The sequence below is a fragment of the Pan paniscus genome, chromosome 3 (assembly GCF_029289425.2).
Source record: "Pan paniscus chromosome 3, NHGRI_mPanPan1-v2.0_pri, whole genome shotgun sequence".
NCBI lineage: Eukaryota > Metazoa > Chordata > Mammalia > Primates > Hominidae > Pan > Pan paniscus.
The window spans coordinates 149181813-149203214 of NC_073252.2; the positions used below are offsets into that span (position 1 = coordinate 149181813).

Here is a 21402-nt window from a genome sequence, read left to right on the forward strand (position 1 = left end):
CATATTGTTTGGATTTGGATGTAATTTAATGAATTGGATGTAGATGGTAGAAGGAAAAAATAAAGACAAAGAGAAATCAAGAATGACCATAGGTTACTGGCCTGAGAATGTTGTACCATTAAATAAAATGAGGAAGGCTAGAGGAGGAATAGATTTGCCAAGCAGAGAAATCAAATGGTAGGCTAAACAATAGCCCCTCTAAGGACGTCCATGTTCTAATCCCCAGAATCTGTGAATATGTTACTACACGTAGTAAAGGGGATTTTGCACATATGATTAAGTATCCTGAGATGGGGACATCATCTGTATTATCTGGTGGGACCAATGTAATCAATCGCATGGCTTCTTATAAGAGTAAGATAGGAGGATCGGGGTCAGGTATACTAATGAGAGTATGCAGAAGACAGAAGGATGGAAGCAGAAAGAAGAGAGGAATGAAGATGTTACACTGTTGGCTTTGAAGATAGAGCAAGGGGCCATGAGCCAGGCAATACAGGTGGCCTCTAGGAGCTAGAAAACGCAAAAACAGGATTCTCCCCTAGAGTCTACAGACGGAATGCAGTCCTGCCAGTACCTTGATTTTAGCTCAGTGAAATTGATTTCAGACTTTAGACCTCCAGAATTACAGAATAACAAATTTTTTTTTTTTTTTTTTTTTTTTTTTGAGACGGAGTCTCGCTCTGTCGCCAGGCTGGAGTGTAGCTCGGCACACTGCAACCTCCGCCTCCCAGGTTCAAGAGATTCTCCTGTCTCAGCCTCCTGAGTAGCTGGGACTACAGGCACCCGCCGCCATGCCCAGCTAATTTTTGTATTTTTAGTAAAGAGGAAGTTTCACCATGTTGGCTAGGATGGTCTCAATCTCCTGATCTCGTGATCCTCCCGCCTCGGCCTCCCAAAGTGCTGGAATTACAGGCGTGAGCCACCGCGCCCAGCCAAATTCACGTTGTTTTAAGCCACTAAATTTGTAGCTAATTTGTTATAACAGCAATAGGAAACTAAATGCAGACATTTTAGATTTGAGAGGCCCATTAGATATCGAAGTAAAGATGCTGAATAGGCAGTCTAGAGTTCAGACGAGAGGGCAGGACTAGAGAAATAAAAGCATAACAATCTGTTTGAATCATGGACCCTCTTCTCCACATCACCTTTAACACTGCATCCAAGAAAGCACTCATGCACATTTACAATATTTTTTATATAATTTCAAGATGTTCAAGAATTCCCTATATTCATAGAACTCCCAGAACATTATATATAATCACAAAGCAGCCTATTCTAACCCCAGTAAGATTGCTGCCTCCCTACGGAGGAAGAAACTGAATATCATTTCACTTCAAAAAACTTAAAAACCCCTTTTCCACTTCTACTTATTAAAACAAAAAACAAAATGTCACAGAAATACCTTACATAAAAAGTTCAAATCCCCCACATAATCGTAGTGTTCCTCACCATCACCCTCTAACCTTTCTTCTCATACTTAAGGATTTGGTCATGGTCAATATGCCACTGATTCCTTTTTAAATGTTTAAAATCTTGCTTGTTAAAATTAAGCTTGCTTTTTAAAATTAGTTTATGATAACAGAAAGCTATGGTTGCAACTACTGCAAAGCTTCAGAGTTCACAGGTTTGATTAATTTTATTAAAAATTCCATATTACTAGGTTAGATAAAAACAAAAAATAGCAATTGGTTGATCAAAGAAATCTGTATCAACACATTTTAAATAATGAAAACATTGTGGCCTTAAAAAATTAAAATCATGGCTGGGCGCAGTGGCTCACGCCTGTAATCCCAGCACTTTGGGAGGCCGAGGCGGGCGGATCACCTGAGGTCGGGAGTTCGAGACCAGCCTGACCAACATGGAGAAACCCCGTCTCCACTAAAAATACAAAATTAGCCTGGCGTGGTGGCGCATGACTGTAATCCCAGCTACTGGGAAGGCTGAGACAGGAGAATCGCTTGAACCTAGGAGGCGGAGGTTGCGGTGAGCCGAGATTGCGCCACTGCACTCCAGCCTGGGCAACAAGAGCGAAACTCTGTCTCAAAAAAAAAAAAAATTAAAATCACTGTAGCATCTTCAAAGCCAAGTATTTGGATTTTAGGACAAATCTCCTATTCCCTTATGAGTTCAATGAAGTTATTTTAATTTCTGGAACAGAGGGCTAATATGAAAGACCTCAAGGAGACAGTACCGTAAACAAGAAAAAAAATGCACGTGTCTCACATTCTTTTTATCCAGAGGCTGCTGAGTTAAGTGTCATACAAGGAAAAATATGTTAACCCATTTAAAGAGGTCCAATAAACAACTAGTTCCAAAATAGGCCTATTTTAAACTTCTAAAAACAGGTTGCAGCGAAAGAAATAAAACCAATGTCGGCCGGGTGTGGTGGCTCACGCCTGTAATCCTAGCACTTTGGGAGGCCAAGGCGGGCAGATCACCTGAGGTCGGGAGTTCGAGACCAGCCTGACCAACACGGAGAAACCCCATGTCTACTAAAAATACAAAATTAGCCAGGCATGGTGGTGCATGCCTGTAATCCCAGCTACTCAGGAGGCTGAGGCAGGAGAATTGCTTGAACCCAGGAGGTGGAGGTTGCAGTGAGCTGACATCATGCTATTGCACTCCAGCCTGGGCAACAAGAGTGAAACTCTATCTCAAAAAAAAAAAAAAAAATGTCAACCTAGCTTTCTTTACAGCCCTTCTGAGAAGGAACAACCTATTGAGCAGCAGGATGGGAGCATTGTGCATTGGACTATGCATGATACTATACACATCAGCTTTGCACAATTTTTTTTTAAATCAAGTGTTTGAGTCTCTACAAATGAAAAAAACATTTAGCAAATACTGAGTTCATAAAATATGCTCTAGGGAAAAAATTTCTAGACGATTATATTTTTAAAGCCATGTAAGCTGAGTGTAAATGGACAAAACTAGGAATACTAAAAAAAAATAAAGGGAATAAAAGGTAGTATGGCCATGTGCTCACGTCAGCAACACGTATACTAAAATTGGAAAGATACCGAGATTAGCATGGCAAGGGTGACATGCAAATTCATCAAGCATTCCATTTTTTTTTTTTTAAGGTGTATGGCCATGTTAAGAAATTTGAGCTTTTAGGCGGAAGTATAATGTACAAACCACTGAAATGTTTTAATTCAGGGAAATAACATGATCAGTCTGTGTTTTATAAAAACTGCTTTGGTGGTTGTATAGAGAATGGATTAGAGAAACAAGTCAGGACACAGAATGGCCAGTTTCAAGTCTGTTGCAAACAGCCAGAGGTACCTGGAACAGGACAGTGGCAATGAAGATGGAGACAAGTAGACAGAATCAGGACCTACATCAGAGATAGATTTAATAGAATCTGGTAATTGACTGACTATATGTAGGCAATTGTGGTGAGGGAAGAAGTTAAGTACTTCACCCAGCTTTCTGGCTTGGGCAACTTGTGGTGTCTGTCATTCAATGAGATATAGAACCTTGGCACAGAAATAGTTTAGAGGTAAGAAATGTAAGTGATACAGTTTGGATCTGTGTCCCCACCCAAATCTCATGTCAAATTGTAATCCTCAAGTTGGAAATGGGGCCTGATGGGGGGTGATTGGATCATGGGAGTAGCTTCTCCATGGTTTAACACCATCCCCCATTGGGGCTGTTCTCACAACAGAGTTCTCGTGAGATCTGCTTGTTTTTATTTATTTATTTGAGACACAGTTTTGCTCTTGTTGCCCAGGCTGGAGCGCAATGGCGCAATCTCGGCTCACCACAACCTCCACCTCCCAGGTTCAAGCAATTCTCCTGCCTCAGCCTCCCGAGTAGCTGGGATTACAGACATGTGCCACCACACCCAGCTAATTTTGTATTTTTAGTAGAGACAGGATTTCTCCATGTTGGTCAGGCTCATCACCAACTCCCAACCTCAGGCGATCCGCCCGCCTCAGCCTCCCAAAGTGCTGGGATTACAAGCGTGAGCCACCGCGGCTGGCCAGAGATCTGCTTGTTTTAAAGGTGTGTGGCACTCCCCGCTCTCTCTCTTCCTCTTGCTCTGGCCATGTGAAGATGTGCCTGCTTCCCAACTTCGCCCTCTGCCATGATTGAAACCTCCCTGAGGCCTCCCCAGCCATGCTTCCTGTACAGCCTGCAGAATCATGAACCAATTAAACCTCTTTTTAAAAGAAATTACCCAGTTTCAGTTATTTCTGTATAACAGGGTGAGAATGGACCAATACAATAAGTTAAAGATATCAAGACTCTACAAAAAGGAAACCCAAAGGCACATTACATTCTTACATTGAGCATTAAATAAGCAAACTGAGAGAACTACAATATATTCCAAAAGCTCCCTGGGCTAATTTCTAGTGACTATTATTTGCAAGGAATTTATGAAGAATAACACACAAAGAGGTCCAAAACCAAGTTTTTTGCCATGAGTTTTGGTCTGCTCAAACTAGCAAGCCCTTAAGAAGGCTGTGGTAAATGACTTTGTTGTTCCCAATGATTCACTGCCCTCTGTGTAAAAAGATTATCCAGCCACTCAAGGTACCATGTAACTTGCAGGACCCCCACACCATTAATGTCAGGTTAACCAAAGAAGTGAGTAGAAGTGATACATGTCACTTCTGAGCATCGTTATAAACACTGGTACATGCTTTGCTATCTTTTTCCCAGATAGGGATTGCTCCTTCGGCCAGGATCCCAGAATGAGCACCACAGGTGAGGCTGAGCTACATCTCACCAGTTGAATATAACTTACACAATACTGAGCTCTAGAGGTTGTTTGTAATCACAGCATTAACAACAAAATATGACAGGTACTGGTGTCTAACAAATAAGAATGTATGACTTATTGGTGTTTCCCCTCTTCAAGTCAAATTTTTCTGGTGATTTGCTAAGAAGAAACCTGATGAAAAAAATAGTTGGCCCAAGTATTCCAAAACTAGAACAAAGAATTTTGAACCTGAAAAGAAACTTGGTAGGAGTCAGCAAACTTTTTCTGTAAAGAGTGAGATAGTAAGTATTTTAGGCTTGCAGACCACGTGGACTTTGTTGCAATGACTCAACTCTGCAGATGTAGGAAAAAACGACTATAGACAATGAAACTTTATTCACAAAAACAGTCAGTGAGCCTGGGCTCTGGGTCTAAATCTTTCATACTGTCAATGAAGAATCTGAGAGATTAAATCAAGGTCATATAGCGGGCTAGTGGGAGGTTGAGCATTAGAATGCATGTCTTCTGAAAACCAAATACCGCATGTTCATAGGTGGGAACTGAACAATGAGAACACTTGGACACAGGGTGGGGAACACCACACACCGGGGCCTGTCGTGGGGTGGGGGAAGGGGGGAGGGATAGCATTAGGAGATATACCTAATGTAAATGACGAGTTAATGGGTGCAGCCACCAACATGGCACATGTATACATATATAACAAACCTGCATGTTGTGCACATGTACCCCAGAACTTAAAGTACAAAAAGAAAAAAGAAAAAAAGAATGCATGTCTTCTGAATCTAGTCCTCTAGAACAGGTTCTGTTGGGTCACAAGATGGAGATGAAATACACACAATAAATAAAGCAGGGAATGCTAAAGATAGGTTTTGATTATGTTAAACAGCTTTCAACAGTTTGGTTATAAATGAGGATTTGCTTTTCGACTGATTATAGCTTTCACGAAAAGAAGTAAATGTCATGAGACCAAACAGGTAAACAAATGATAAATTAGCCAGTGTTTTGAAAAATGATCTTCAGAGGAAACACAATTATACACTCCTTCCAACCACCATTTTCTTGAATAGATTATCAATCATTTCTTTTATTAACAGGATGGCATTTGCTATGATTATTACAGTAATTCATTTTAGGGAAAAATAGGTTTTTAAAAATACCATAATATGAGCAAGAAATATACTGGACCAGCAGCCAATTATTTCTCACAGTATTTTAAATTTATTTTTCTTTAATTTTGAAAGTAATAAACATTCATTGTAAGTAACTGAAACAATACAGAAGTATAAAGTGACACACTCCAGGCCCTCCTCGATTCCACTCCCCAGAGTATTAGCCATACATTATGTTTTAACATGACTGATTTGTTCAGAACGGTGCAGTAAAGCTACTTCCTCTGAGCCACTTTAACAACAAAGAGGAATATAGAGTTCCCCTGGCCAGATATCCCTTGGATATCATGTTTTGAAAAGTAACAAAGGGGTTTGGGGTGGTATATGGCCTAGAAATGAGAAAAGTAAGCTGCCCATTCAAGGTCTGAATGAGGGGTTTGAGCCCAGCACTGTAACCAGCTGAGTGAGGCTCCTCTTTATAAAAACACCTTGATAATGCTACTGTAGAATGTAGAAAAACTTAAAAATGGGTTAAGAGTATCCCTACCTTCTCTCGCTCTCTCATTTTTTTTTTTAAACTTGGGCTGGTTTACTCATAAAAGCAGATTTTTTTTTTTAAGAGATAGGGTCTCACTCTGTTGCCCAGGCTGGATTCAAACTCGTAGGCTCAAGCAATCTTCCCACTTAAGTATCCTGAGTAGCTGGGACTAGAAGCACATACTACCCAACCCAGCTCTGATTATCTTAATCAGTTTTTTTCTTTAAGCCATATTTGACATATCTGAGTGACATCAGAAAAAATGGCAGAGTTAAGACCTCCAAAAGTCTATCCCTCCATAAAAGCAATAAAAACCTGATAGAAACTGGCAGAATCAACTTTTCAGAACTCTAGAAACCAACCAAAAGCTTGTAGCAACTAATGAAACACTGAATCCAGAAAAACTAGCTGGATTTTGGTTAGAATATTGAGCTTTGTGGCATTTTTAACTTACCCTGGTCCCTTCCCTCTTCCCAGCTCAGTGGGAACCTTAAAAATGTTAGCCTGCATTCCTGGTACCAATATCAGGACTAGAGAGAACAAAACCAACCTTATTCACAAAGAACTGTAATAATTTGTCTTGACCTGTCTGGTTTCTCCCTGGAGAAGACTTTCTTTTACCTTACCTAATTTGGAATTATCAGTGCAAAAGTGGCTAGCTAGAGGGCACTTGCTGAAAACACTGACAAGCAAATATATTAGTTGCTGCTGCACAAGGATAACAGTTGGGGCAAACAATAAGCTAACCAAAAAGGTTGGGAAGATAGGCTAGAGAATGAGATGGTTTGAGGAATACAGGCTTTGAATAGCTCCCACATATTCCTGGGAATCTAGAAGGCCAACTGTATTACCAGGATGGGCATATGCTCAGAAAAGACCTGAGAAGGCCCTAAGCTGCCACCTCTGGCTGACTGTCAGAATATGCACAAAGAAGTAAAGGCAAAGCAGACTTGTAAACTGCCTGTCTGAGTACTGAAGGTGTGTCAAAACACAACAGAGCCCATCTGCATAAGCTGGGAGGTTCTTTTTGGTTCTAGGCATAAAACAAAACAAAACAAAAGAAAACAAAAACCTCTGTCCAATCACTAGCTGACCACTAAGCTAATGAAACTGAAAATTCAGTGTCATGCATGACAAAGAATATAGGATTTACAAAATTAGTTCAGAGAAGTCACTAAACAAACAACAACAACCATAACAAGCAGCAATAACAAACCCTGGGAAGGGAGAAGAATCTGATTTCCAGAGCTGTTACATTATGATATTCAAAATGTTCAGTTTTCAACTTGTAAATACAAGGTATGCAAAGAAATAAGAAATATGGCCCATACACAGAAAAAAAAGTAATCAATACAAACTGTTCTTTCTGAGGAAGCCCAGATGCTGGATTTACTAGACAAAGACTTTATACTTCTGTATTATTGTTTGGGGAGCTCTTTATGTATTCTACATTCAAATCTTTTGTTGGATATATGATTTGAAAATATTTTCTCCTAGTCTGTAGCTTATCTTTTTATTCTATTTAACAGTGTCTTTAGCTCTTTGAACATATTTAAACAACCCAATTTTTAAATGTGCAAAGATTTGAACATTCTTCCCCAAAGATGACATATGGATAGCAATTAACCATATGAATAGATGGTCAATATCATTAGCCAAAATGAAAATGTAAATTAAAATTACAATGAAATATCACTATACTTCTATTAAAATGGCTAAAAACAAACAAATAAAAACTAGAAAAAATCTAGCAGCATCAAGTGCTGGTGAGAATGCAGAACAATGAGAACTCTCATACATTGCTGGTGATAACACATAACAGGATAGCCACTCTGGAAAACAGTTTGGAAACTTATTATAAAGTTAAATTTATATTTACCATATGATCCAGCAAACCTGTACACAAATGTTTACAGCAGCTTATTCATAATCATCAAATACTGAAAACAATCTAAATATCCTTCATCAGGATATTGTGTACCAGCATAAACAAACTGGTACACTCACACAATAGACTACTACTCGGCAGTAAAACGGATCAAACTATTGATATAGTAACAAAATGAATGAATGTCCAAGGCATTCTCCTGAGTAAAAGAAGCCTGTCTCAGAGGTTATATATTAATACTTTATGAATTCATTTATTTAATATTCTAGGAAAGGCAAAATTATACAGACAGGAAGCAGATCATTGGTTGCCAGTGGAAAGGCATGCAGAGAAGGTCTGACTACAAAGGCAGCCCAGGGAATTTCCAGGTGATGGAACTGTTCTGTATGGTGACTATGGTAGTTGCCACAAGAAACTACATGTGTAATAAAATTCATAGAACTGTTCACCAAAAAGAAGCCAATTTTACTGTATGTACATTTAAAAATTAAAGAAGAAAAGACTACAGGGATTCAAATCTCAGCTGCACTTAACTTCTGTTTACGTCATTTTTCTTATTTTAATAACAGGATGACAAAAGAACCTGCCTTCCAGGATTGTTAGGAGAATTACAGGAGTTCCTGACATATATTTAGTATAAATAAATGATTGATGAATATTTTATTCAGATATGCTAAAAAGTTGGTACTTTTTTAAAAAGTCTACTACAGGAATAAGTAAGAAAGCTGGAGACTCAACTAAAACAGGGGAAAAAAGAATATTGGAATTAAAACCCCAATTCTTCATTAACTTCATTAAACATTCATTGGAAACCTATGAGGTGAGCAATACCAAATTACATTCTACAAGGTTTGCAAAACCCATGTGCTCAAGGAGCTATTGAAAGGTTTGTTCTAAATGCTACGTAAGTACTCATCATTAAATTTAACACTAATAGCAAACGCGCTGTAATTAAGGTTTAATACTAAATGTTCAGTGTCACTGTCCCTTTCCCGAAGAGGCTGTCAAATGGTAACCACCTTTTTCCAACTCATGAAACGTCAGCAACACTGGACTTGTCCCTCATGTTCAGGCTCTGCATCCCATGTCACTAACTCAGTAGATTCCTTCTCAAATATCTTTATCATCCACTCTCCCGCATCATTCCTTACAATTTTCAGGGTTTGGGGTTTTAAAAAGCAGCAGCTGCTGCAATCACTCCTAATGATGACTTCTATCTTTTTAGTGTCTCCCTTCTTACCTGAACAACATGAGCCTTCTTTGGCCAAATATCCAAATCTACATTTAAGCTTCAAAAGCCAAATTAATCAGGACCCAAGGTGGCGCAGCCCTCGTGAGCCCAAAAAGCCACTCGCGTCTGGGCGCCAACCCTTAGGCTCTGCCTTCCCAGAGTTCCTGGTGCTAGACCCGTCAGGCAGGTGTGTGCCCGCAGGGCCTGACGAAGGGCATCGCGCTCAGGAGTTTGAGGCCTTGCGAGGCCCCTTTGCTGTCTCTGAGGATAGTTGGGAAGGCCTTTGGGCCTGGATTTGACATCCATGAACTGTGCAGCAGCCCAAAGCCTGGGTCAGTCATATTGACACCAAACGGCAAACATCTAAAGCGCTCAGGACTAACAAAGAAACAGGAAAACGTGAAGTTTTGCATATTAGCATGCGTGGTTTCCCCTCCACAGGGTGAGCCATGAGCAGAAGAGGGATTTGCCTTCCAACCTTGTGTACATAAGAGTTCCAGTTAGAATGAAATGTAATCGAACTAAAAATAAAGACTACGTTAAACCATCTTTATTTATTTTATTATTATTTTTTTAGACAGTGTTTTGCTGTTACTGCCCAGGCTGGAGTGCAATGGTGCGATCTCACTGCAACCTCCACCTCCCGGGTTCAAGTGATTTTCCTGCCTCAGCCTCCCGAATAGCTGGGATTACAGGCACGGGCCACCACACCCAGCTAATTTTTATATTTTTAGTAGAGATGGGGTTTCACCATGTTGGCCAGGCTGGTCTTGAACTCCTGACCTCAAGTGATCCACCCACCTTGGCCTCCCAAAGTGCTGGGATTACAAGCATGAGCCACCATGCCCAGCCTAAAACATCTTTTAAAAAACTCAAGACTGTCCTATTTGACAGCTATGTACTGAGCACATGTGTCAAGCACTGTTCTGAGTTATGAGAGATATGAACAAAGTAAGCCTCTTCCCTCAGGAATCTCACATTGCTGAAAGTCAGAGTGGTCAGTTTATTCCTAGAGCCTACCAACTTTACCCTCTTTCCATTCTGAGAAACCTTAAGGTACCCCCCACAGGCCCTTGGTCCCATCAGACAAAAGCAATTGCAGGCATTTCTAGGTGAGCCATGTGGGTACCACAAGACTCTGCCATCTTGCCCCAAAGGGACCTGGGATGGGTCTGAAAAGGCAGCTCTCTATGGGTTTGCCATACACCTCCAAGGTAAATGGGCATAAGAACCCTGCTGCAAAAGGCCATCCTGTGCAGAACTGTGGCTGACCAACCTACTTAGAGCCTCTTTCTTGGGGAGGCTGACTGTGAGAAAAACAAAAGACAGCCAATTATTTAGTACCTTAGAAGCCATGGAAGCAGACATCAGTAAACTGTAGTGTCACTAACCATAAGGAGCAACAAAGTCATTCCAACTTATTAAAAAATGTTCTCCAGAGTAGCTATTTGCTGTCAGTTTTTTAGAGTTACTCTCATTTTCAAATACCTTCTGAAACTGCTTCCTGCATCTTTCTTTTTTCTTTTATTTTTTTAGACGTCTTGCTCTGTCACCCACCGGGACTAGAGTGCGGTGGCGCAATCTTGGCTTACTGTAGCCCCCACCTCCTGGGTTCAACAATTCTCATGCTCCACCCTCCCGAGTAGCTGGGATTACAGGTGCACACCACCATGCTCAACTAATTTTTGCATTTTTAGTAGAGATGGGGTTTCGCCATGTTGGCCAGGCTGGTCTTGAACTCCTGACCTCAAGTGATTCACCCGCCTTGGTGTCCCAAAGTACTGGGATAACAGGCGTGAGCCACCGGGCCCAGAGATATTTTCCATGTCTTTCAACTTACATGTATATCCTTCCAATAAGCCTCCATCAGCTAAGGTGAGCATGCCCATTTCTTGCAAGTTGAAAGAACATAATGAACACATACAGTGCTTTCCAGTTACTTCAATGATAACTCACTACACTGTTCTTTATGTGGAGCCTACTTAGACTATAAAACAATACAGGAGTTGACTAAAATCCATGTATAAAATTCATGGTGGGACTAAAAAGTTTCTGCAAAGCAAAGGAAAAAATAAAAGGAAACCCATGGAACAGGAAAAAATATTTGCAAACCATATATCTGATAAGGGGTTAATATCCAAAATATATTAGGAACTCGTATTAATAGCAAAAGAAACCCCAGATTTTAAAATGGGCAAAAGATGAATAGATGTTTTTTCAAAGAAGGTATACAAACACCCAATGGGTACATGAAAAGGTACTCATTACTAACCATCAGGGAAATGTAAATCAAAACCACAATTAGATACCATCTCACATCTGCTAGGATGGGTATTATCAAAAAGTCAGCCAGAGGCTGGGCATGACAGCTCACTCCTGTAATCCCAGCACTTTGGGAGGCCAAGGCAGGAGGATCACTTGAGTCCAGAAGTTCTAGGCCAGCCTGGGCAACACATTGAGACCCAGTCTCTACAAAAAATTTAAAAATTGGCTGGGTATGGTGGCACATACTTGTAGTCCCAGCTACCTGGAAGGCTGAGGTGGGAGGATTTCTTGAGCCCAGGAGGTCAAGGCTATAGTGAGCAGAGATGACACCGCTGCACTCCAGCCTGGGTGACATAGCAAGACCCTGTCTCAAAAAGAAAGTCAGCTGAGCATGGTGGCTCATGCCTGTAATCCCAGCACTTTGGGAGGCTGAGGCAGGAGGATAACTAAGACCCTGTCTCAAAAAGAAAGTCAGTTGAGCATGGTGGCTCACGCCTGTAATCCCAGCACTTTGGGAGCCTGAGGCAGGAGGATAACTTGAGGCCAGGAGTTTGAGACCAGCCTGGTTAACACAGCAAAACTCTGTCTTTACAAAAAAAAAAAAAAAAAAAAATTACTGGTGGTGCACACCTGTAGTCCCAGCTACTCGGGAGGCTGATGCAAGAGGATTGCTTGAGCCTAGTGGTTTAAGGCTGCAGTGAGCTATGATCACACCACCACACTCCAGCCTGGACAACACAGCAAGACCCTGTTGCACCAAACAAAGAAAAAAAAAATCAAAAGATATGTGTTGGCAAGGATGTGAAGAAAAGGAAACTCTTGTATGTTGTTGATTGGTGCACTGGTATAGCCATTATGGAAAACAGTACAGAGGTTCCTCAAAAAAATTAAAAATAGAACTACCATTCAGCAATGCCACTTCTGGGTATATATCCAAAGGAAATAAATCACTCTCTCTCTCTCTTTTTTTTTTTTAGACTCTTGCTCTGTTGCCCAGGCTGGAGTGCAGTGGTAGGATCTCGGCTCACTGCAACCTCCACCTCCCGGGTTCAAGTGATTCTCATGCCTTGGCCTGCTGAGTAGCTGGGACTACAGGTGCACACCGCAACACCTGGCTAATTTTTGTATTTTTAGTAGAGATGGGGTTTCACCATGTTGACCAGGCTGGTCTCGAACTCCTGACCTTAAGCGATCCACCCACCTCGGCCTCCCAAAAGTGCTGGGATTACAGGTATGATTCACCATGCCTGGCCAATAAATCCCTATCTCAAAGAGATATCTGCACTCCCATGTTCACTGCAGCATTATTCACAATAGCCAAGATACATAAACAACCTAAGTCTGATGACGAATGAACGGATAAACAAAATGTGGTGTGTGTGTATACATATTATATATGTATACACTTAGGTTGCTTATGTATCTTGGCTATTGTGAATAATGCTGCAGTGAACATGGGAGTGCAGATATCTCTTTGAGATAGGGAGATATATATGTATGTATACATATATACATGTATATATGTATACACACACAGTGGAATTTTATTCAGCCTTTAAAAAGAAGGAAATCCAGCCTGGGCAACACAGTGAGACTGCATCTCTACAAAAAATTATTATAATAATAATTAGCTTGGCATGGTGGTGAGCACCTGTAGTCCCAGCTTCTTGAGATGCGGAGAAAGTAGGATCACTTGAGCCCAGGAGGTCAAGGATGCAGTGAGCCATGATCATGCCACTGCACTCCAGCCTGGGTGACACAGCAAGACCCTGTTTAGAGAAAAAAAAGAAGGAGGAAATCCTGCCACTTGCGACCACATGGATGAACCTGGAGGACATTATGCTAAGTGAAATAAGCCAGACACAGAAAGACTAATACTGTGTGATCTCACTTGTATGTGGAATCTAAAAAAGTCAAACTCATGGAAGCAGAGAATAGGCTGGGCATAGTGGCTCACGCCTGTAATCTCAGCACTTTGGGAGGCCAAAGTGGGAGGATCACTTGGGACCAGGAATTTGAGGCCAGCCTGGGCAAAAGAGCAAGACCCTATCTCTGCAAAAAATTTTTTAAAATAAAAAATTAGCAGGGCATGTCCCTGCAGTCCCAGCTACTCAGGAGGCTGAGGTGGGAAGACCATTTGAGCCCGGGAAGTCAAGGCTTCAGTGAGCCGTGATTGCACCACTGCATTATGGCCTGGGCAACAGAGTGAGACCCTGTCTCAAAAATAAAAGAACCAGAGAGCAGAAGGGTGGTTACCAGGAGTTGTGAGGGTAGGGGAAATGGGGAGGTATTATTCAAAGGTCTAAACTTTTAGTCATAAGATGAATAAGTTCTGGAGACCAAGTATATCACATGGTGACTATAATTAATAATGATGTATTATATTTGAAATTTGCTGAGAGAACTTAAGTATTCTCACTATAAGAAACAAAAAAAAAGGTAGCTATGTGAGGTGATGGATCCTTTAATTAGCTTGATTGTGGTAATTATTTCACAATGTATACATATATAAAAACATCATGTTGTACATCTTGAATATATTCAATTTTCATTAGTGAATTATACCTCCACAAAGCTGAAAAAGGGGGAAAAAAGAAAAATGCATGATGGATTCTGTTTATTCTGTTTGAATAAAAGTTATCACAACATGAATTACTTAAGATGGAAAAACATAACAGTTCAAATTATAAGAAATCACACTGAAACCAATCAACATCATATTTTTAAATAGGATACTAAGGCAGTGATTCTCACCTTACATACAACTTTAAAAATCCAGTTCCTCAGCAACTATTCCGGAAGTAATGAATCTGGAAATCTGAGGGTGGGGTCATGAGCACATGTTTTCTTTAAAGTTTCAAAGTTGATTCTGATGTCCTGCCAAGAGTTGAGAAGCCTGGCCCTACAGTAGAGATAACTGAGGGCCTTGTTGCTCAAAATGTGGCCCAGGGACCACCAGCAGTGGCATCACCAGGACCTTGTTAGAAATGCAGAGTCGGCCAGGCGTGGTGGCTCACACCTGTAATCACGGCACTTTGGGAGGCCCAGGTAGGCAGATCACATCAGGTCAGGAGTTTGAGATCAGCCTGGCCAACATGGAAGAACCCCGTCTCTACTAAAAATACAAAAATATTAGCTGGGCCTGGTGGTGGGCACCTGTAGTCCCAGCTACTGGGGAGGCTGAGGCAGGAGAATGGTGTGAACCCGGGAGGCGAAGGTTGCAGTGAGCCAAGATTGCACCACTGCACTCCAGCCTGGGTGACAGAGCAAGACTCCATCTCAAAAAAAATAAATAAATAAAATAAATAAATAAATAAATTAGCCGGGTGTGGTGGTGAGCGCCTGTAATCCCAGCTACTTGGGAGGCTGAGGTATGGGAATCACTTGACCCTGGGAGGGGGAGGTTGCACTGAGCTGGGATCATGTCACTGTACTCCAGCCTGGGCAATGAGCGAGACTCTGTCTCAAAAAAAAAAAAAAAAAAAAAAAAATGCAGAGTTGCAGCTCTACCCAAAACCTACTACATCATATCTGCATTTGAACAAGATCTCCGGGTGATCTGTAGGCAGAACAAAGTCTGAGAAGCACTCTTTAGAGTTCCCATTGCTACAGAGGTGTAAGAAATACCAAACCACGTTATAAAGTTGAATACCTCATGAAACTTTCCATGAAGGAGAAATACGAAAGGAACAAGGTGAGAGATAAAAAGTTACTTGTGATATAAAGGAATGTCACATTATTAAGCATCTAATTAAGAGTAATATTCAAATAGAAGTCTGCATATTTTATTTATTTATTTATTTATTTTAGAGATAAGGTCTCACTCTGTCACCCAGGCTGGAGTGCAGTGGTGCAATCATGACTCACTGCAGCCTCAAACACCTGGGCTCAAGTGATCCTCCTCCCTCAGTCTCCTGAGTAGCTGGGACTACAGGCACACACCACTGCGCCCACCTAACGTATTTTATTTTTTATAAAGTCGGGGTCTTGCTTTGTTGCCCAGGCTGTGCACATTTTAAAACCTGCAATAACATTCCTTATTCCAAATGAATCCCACTTCCAGACGCACTCTCCACTGGCAATAGTTACACTTTCACTGAGAGTAATGAATCTACCTTGTAATCTCCAGGTAGCTCCAGTAGTCTCCACTGAGCTAGCCTGTATGTTGAGGGGAATCTTTGTGAAGGAATGAAGAAACAAAGGGTGTGGTGGCAAGATAAGACAGGATCATTTACATGGGTGATATGCTGGGGGCCTTCGAGTGTTATGTGAACACCTCTACACTAGTTTCAAAGGACTATTTGGAAATAGTGACATTTATTGCCAGAAAAACTAATTCTCCACATCTTGTACAAACATTTTCTTCTGAGCCCTTTGTTCTTGGCCAGCTCTCAGAGAAAAAGCAGTTAACTATCATCCAGTATAATGATTCCTTGATTAATGTATCTTCTGGAAACAAAGCTCCAGTATAATGAAGGCAGCCATATTGAAAACAAATGAACTCTCAGTCCCATGCAGCAGCCCTGGCATGCATTCTAGGGCTCATCAGCAATGCAATTGTTAATCTACTCAAATGCATCAGAGCAGGGACAACATCACCTCCCTTCACAGCTTCTATTTATTTATTCTGAATGAAGTTGGCACTAGGCAAAATAACAAAACCAGAAAACTATATTCAGATTCTAAAGGCTTCCATTTTGGTACCCTTCCACTTGCCCAAGGATGGCCACAACCACTTCAAAAACTACACATCACACATGAACACTTGAAGTTTACAAGCATGTTCCCCATAATGAGCCTGCAGAGTAGTTAGGGCATGAATAATTCCTATTCCAAAGATGTAAAAAAACGGTGGAGCGGGGGCCTCATAAAACCTAACTAACATGTCCAAGGTCACACTACAGTAAAGTACAAAATAGCAACAAGAATCTAGGTATCTTAGGGTAACTTCATTATAACAAAATGTATTACAGCTTGGTGGTAAGAGGAAGGAAACAATAAGATCAAGTTAGAATCTATCAGTTAGGAACTGCCTTCAGCTGCCAGTTGAGGCCTATGATAACAGTGGCTTAAACAAGGTAGAGTTTCTTATTCCTTCCTTCTAAGTAAAGGAGGAGGCAGGCAATCAAAACCCATGTGGTGACTCTATCTAATCAGCAGGGACTGCAGGGCCATCTATTTTTCTGCTCCACTATTCTCAGTGCTTCGGTTCCAACCTCAAAGTAACCTCATGGCCCAGGGTGGCTACTGTGAGCTACACAGCCTTGTTCCTGGTAGGAGGTGGGAGGAAGATGGTAAGGGGAAAAGGGTATTCTGTGCAGTTGAGTGAACCCCCTTTAAAGAACTTTCCTGGCAACCCCATTCAACAACTTTTACTTGTATCTCATTAACAGGCTGGAAGAAGTAGCTTCATAGGTGGGTACACTGCCACATCCAGAAATACAGGGATTCCATTGACCAAAAAAGGAGGAAATGAGGAAAAAAGGAGGCAACCAGGAGTCCATGCTACAGAATCCTATTCTGTCACTCCCTTGCTGTGTGACCTTGAGGAGATTATTCACCCTTTCTAGGCCTCAGGTTCCTCATCTGTTAAATGAAGGAAACAATCACACCTACTGCATAGGATTGGTACCAGGACTAAATGAGAAAAACACACTGAAAACAACTGAAATTGTCTCGGCACCCAGTGCACAATAAATATTAACTTGTTATTTGATTATCTTAGCCCAGTGCTTTCCAAATTCCTTTCCTACTCTAACTTCCCCTCCATTTCCAAAATTGGAAAGGAATTTATATTAGTCATTTGTACCTGCTGACAGAGGACTCTAGTGTAAATGAGTCTTAGTCATAGGTCACCTCAATCAGACAAATGTATTTCATGCCTTTCCTTTCTAATTATACAATGAAATTATCTCCCAGACATCCACACAGATCAGATATTTTGGACAGAATTAGGATGGAGAAATTGAGCTTACATTCTCCAACAGGTGGGGCCTAGAGAGAATCCTAATCAGATCTTTGGAGAGACCAAACAAACTAAGGGAGTATTAAAGAATTTAGGCTGGTGCAGTGGTGTGTGGCTGCAATCCCATCTACTTGGGAGGCAGAGGCAAGAAGATCCCTTGAGCCCAGGAGTCTGAGTACAGCCTGAACAACACAGCAAGACCCCATTTCTACAAAAAAAAGGTCTCTCTCATGCAAAATAATTTCTAAAAAAGTATGTAGATACTCTACCCTTAAAGAGGTATAGCATAATTCTTTACTCCTTAAGTGTAGCATAACTCTTACTCCATAGTGACTTCCTTCACTTTCTACAGTATGGAAAGAGAGGAAAAAGGCTTAACTTTTTAAAAAAATTTCTTTTGAAGGACTACTGCAATGGGGTCTTGCAGTTGGGGAGGGAGAGTGGACGCCAATGCCAAAAAGAGTAACTTTCAAGCAGAGAAACTTCACAAGTACTACCTCTGCCAGGTAATCAAGGTCAGTAGAAAAGTCATGATAATAATATATACCCTTGAATTGTGATAAAAATGGCACTTTACCTCTGTGATCTTCCTCTCAAACACCCGTAAGCCAGTTTGATCATGAAAAAAACATCAGACAAATCTCAACAGGGGAACAACATACAAAAATGTGACCAGTACTCTTCAAAACTGTCAGGGTCATCAAAAACAAGGAAAATCTAAGAAACTGTCATAGCCAAGGGGAGCCTCAGGAGATATGACAACTAAATGTAATACAGTCTCCTATACGGGATACTGCAACACAAAAAAGGACATTAAGCAAAAACTAAGGAAATCTGAGTCAAGCATGGAGTTTAATCATACATCAATATTAGTTCATTAATTGTGATGAATCTACCATACTAAGATGCTAATAATCAGGGTGTGGGGTATATGGGAGCTCTTTGTACTATCTTCACAATTTTTCTGTTACTCAAAAAATATTCTAAAAAACATTTAATTTTTTAATTTTTTTCTTAATTCATTTTTTTTCCCTTGGTATAACTTGGAACAAATTTTTTTTCCCTTGGTATAACTTGGAACAAATTTTATTTTTAAAAAGAAAAAAGAAAGAAAATAATGGTCCACAGCTCCTACCCTCACCCCCATGAGCCCATCCCCACCACAAGGACAAGCTTACAGTTCCTGAAGGTGAGGCCAACAGCTGCTGAGGAGCAAGGACTCGTTCCAGCTGCTTCTAAACAAGGGGGCCAGGCCTCTGCCAGAGCCTTCTCCTTCCTGCCCTGTGTCAAGCTATCCAAGCTTCCTCCTCAACCTTTACCCTGCCCTATGCCCTGAAACTACCTGACACATATTTTCCTCTTGTACTTAATTGATAGTAGAATTTCCCTCATACACGTCAAGTACTATAAATTCCCCTAGAACACATCCCATGTCTTCCACTGATGAAGGGGAACACTGCCACATTATCAGTGAATGAAACTGCTATCTTGAAAAGGGGTCGGCATGACAAGTTATGCTAGACAACTTATGCCAATGTAACTGCCCTCACCAGGGAGACACCGTCTTGAGCTTTGCCCCTTTGGCTTCTCCCACACCAGTGGAGCAGTTCACAAGGAGCCTGGGAGAAACTCTCCAAGATCTAACTTAGTACATGGGCAAACTTCTGTAAACTATGTCGGAAGTTATTTTTCTGCTCATTTCCTAATATCATAAAATGTAAAGTTGGAAGCCTCATCCTTTCAATTAATACACCAAAAGCTAAGGCCCAGAAAGATGCTATAAATTGCTGGATGCTACAAAGCTAATTGACAGATGGGATTAGAACCAAGTGTTCAAAGGATTAGTCTCTAAGCACCACTGGATGAAAAGCTGAAATGACCTAAGGGAAAACAGTGAATATGTTGTCCTCAGAATATAATATGCCAGTGAAGTTATAGAACTGCTGGATGACTAGTGTGAGAGAGGGAAAGAAAACAGAACGAAGGGATGCACTCTGGTTAAAAATAGGTCATAGGCTGATCAACTCACCTCTGATTTGCTGAGATCACTTTGAACATAATTGCTTATGTCACAATAATGAGCTTTCAGTGGACAATAAAGAAAAGCTGAACGTTGGCTGGGCACAGTGGCTCACACCTATAATCCCAGCACTATGGGAAGCCGAGGCAGGCACATCACCTGAGGTCAGGAGTTCGAGACCAGCCAGGCCAACTCTGCAAAACCCTGTCTCTACTAACAATACAAAAATCAGCCAACGTGGTCGCAGGCACCTGTAATCCCAGCTACTTGGGAGGATGAGACTACTTGGGAGGCTGAGGCAGGAGAATCGCTTGAACCTGGGAGGTGGAGGTTGTAGTGAGCTGAGATTGTGCCACTGCACTCCAGCCTGGGCAACAGAGCGAGGCTCTTTCTTAAAAAAAAAAAGAAAATAAAAGATGGGCCGGGTGCAGTGGCTCATGCCTGTAATCCCAGCACTTTGGGAGGCTGAGGTGGGCAGGTCACGAGGTCAGGAGTTCAAGACCAACCTGGCCAATATGGTGAAACCCTGTCTCTAATAAAAATACAAAAAAAAAATTAGCCGGGCATGGTGGCACGTGCCTGTAGTCCTAGCTCCTTGGGAGGCTGAGGCAGGAGAATTGCTTGAACCTGGGAGGCAGAGGTTGCAGTGAGCCAAGATCGCGCCACTGCACTCCAGCCTAGGCGACAGAGTGAGACTCTGACTCAAAAAAAAAAAAAAAAAAAAAGAAAGAAAGAAAAAGAAAAGAAAAGCTGAGCATTATTACCAGGCCATGTTAAAGTAATTCATATGGCTTAAGAAATACCAAAGGAAGAACTAGCCTCAGTCTTTGGGAGTCCTCTAGAATTAAGATATTTCCAAGAGATACATGAACGCCAAAGAAAAGCAACTACATTTGATTATTAAATGATGACACTGCAGATTTACCTTCTTTTTCCTCTGACAACAAGAAATTCATAACTATTTCCACCAAGTGAAGAAAATGCAGACTCAACTGTGAAATATTTTATCAATAATAAGAAAAAGGAGACATAAAATAAGTGCTAATAATTTTATAGGTATTTACTATGGGCTTGGCCATGTTCTAAGGACATTATATACATTAACTCATTTAGTCTTCAAACCCAATGCAATAGGATTTACTATTATTCAAATTTAGAAATATAAATAAAGAACAGAAGCAGAGAGGTTACCTAACTTGTCCAAGGTCACACAGCCAGTGGTCAGCCAAAAAATGAACCAAGACAGTCTGATTCTCTCATGTCAAACTGATACCCACCATGGACTACTTTATATTCTTTATATTCTTAATTATCTTCTTTAAAGTGTAATAGTCTTACCTTCCCTAATTCTATGGCATAGTCTTTAAAAGCAGGGAGCCTATTTTATATATCTCTTTGTATTGCCAGTATTTTAGGCACCATTTTGCATACATTATATTGATGGGGATAACTAGACAGGTCTTTTTTTTCTTTTTGAGACAGAGTTTCACTCTTGTTGTCCAGGCTGGAGTGCAGTGGTGCGATCTCAGTTCACTGCAACCTCCACCTCCCTAGCAAGCGATTCTCCTGCCTCAGCCTCCCGAGTAGCTGGTATTACAGGTGCCCGCCACCACGTCTGGCTAATTTTTTGTATTTTTGGTAGATACGGGGTATCATC

General features: G+C 41.1%; 1 protein-coding gene and 1 pseudogene across 12 annotated transcripts in view; one reads left to right on the forward strand and one right to left on the reverse strand.

The window, feature by feature from the left end:
* Positions 1-21402, reverse strand: part of SH3D19 (SH3 domain containing 19) — a 232464-nt gene that overhangs the window by 176855 nt on the left and 34207 nt on the right. The gene's annotated exons all lie outside the window — the stretch shown is intronic.
* Positions 2979-3074, forward strand: LOC112439688 (U6 spliceosomal RNA; annotated as a pseudogene).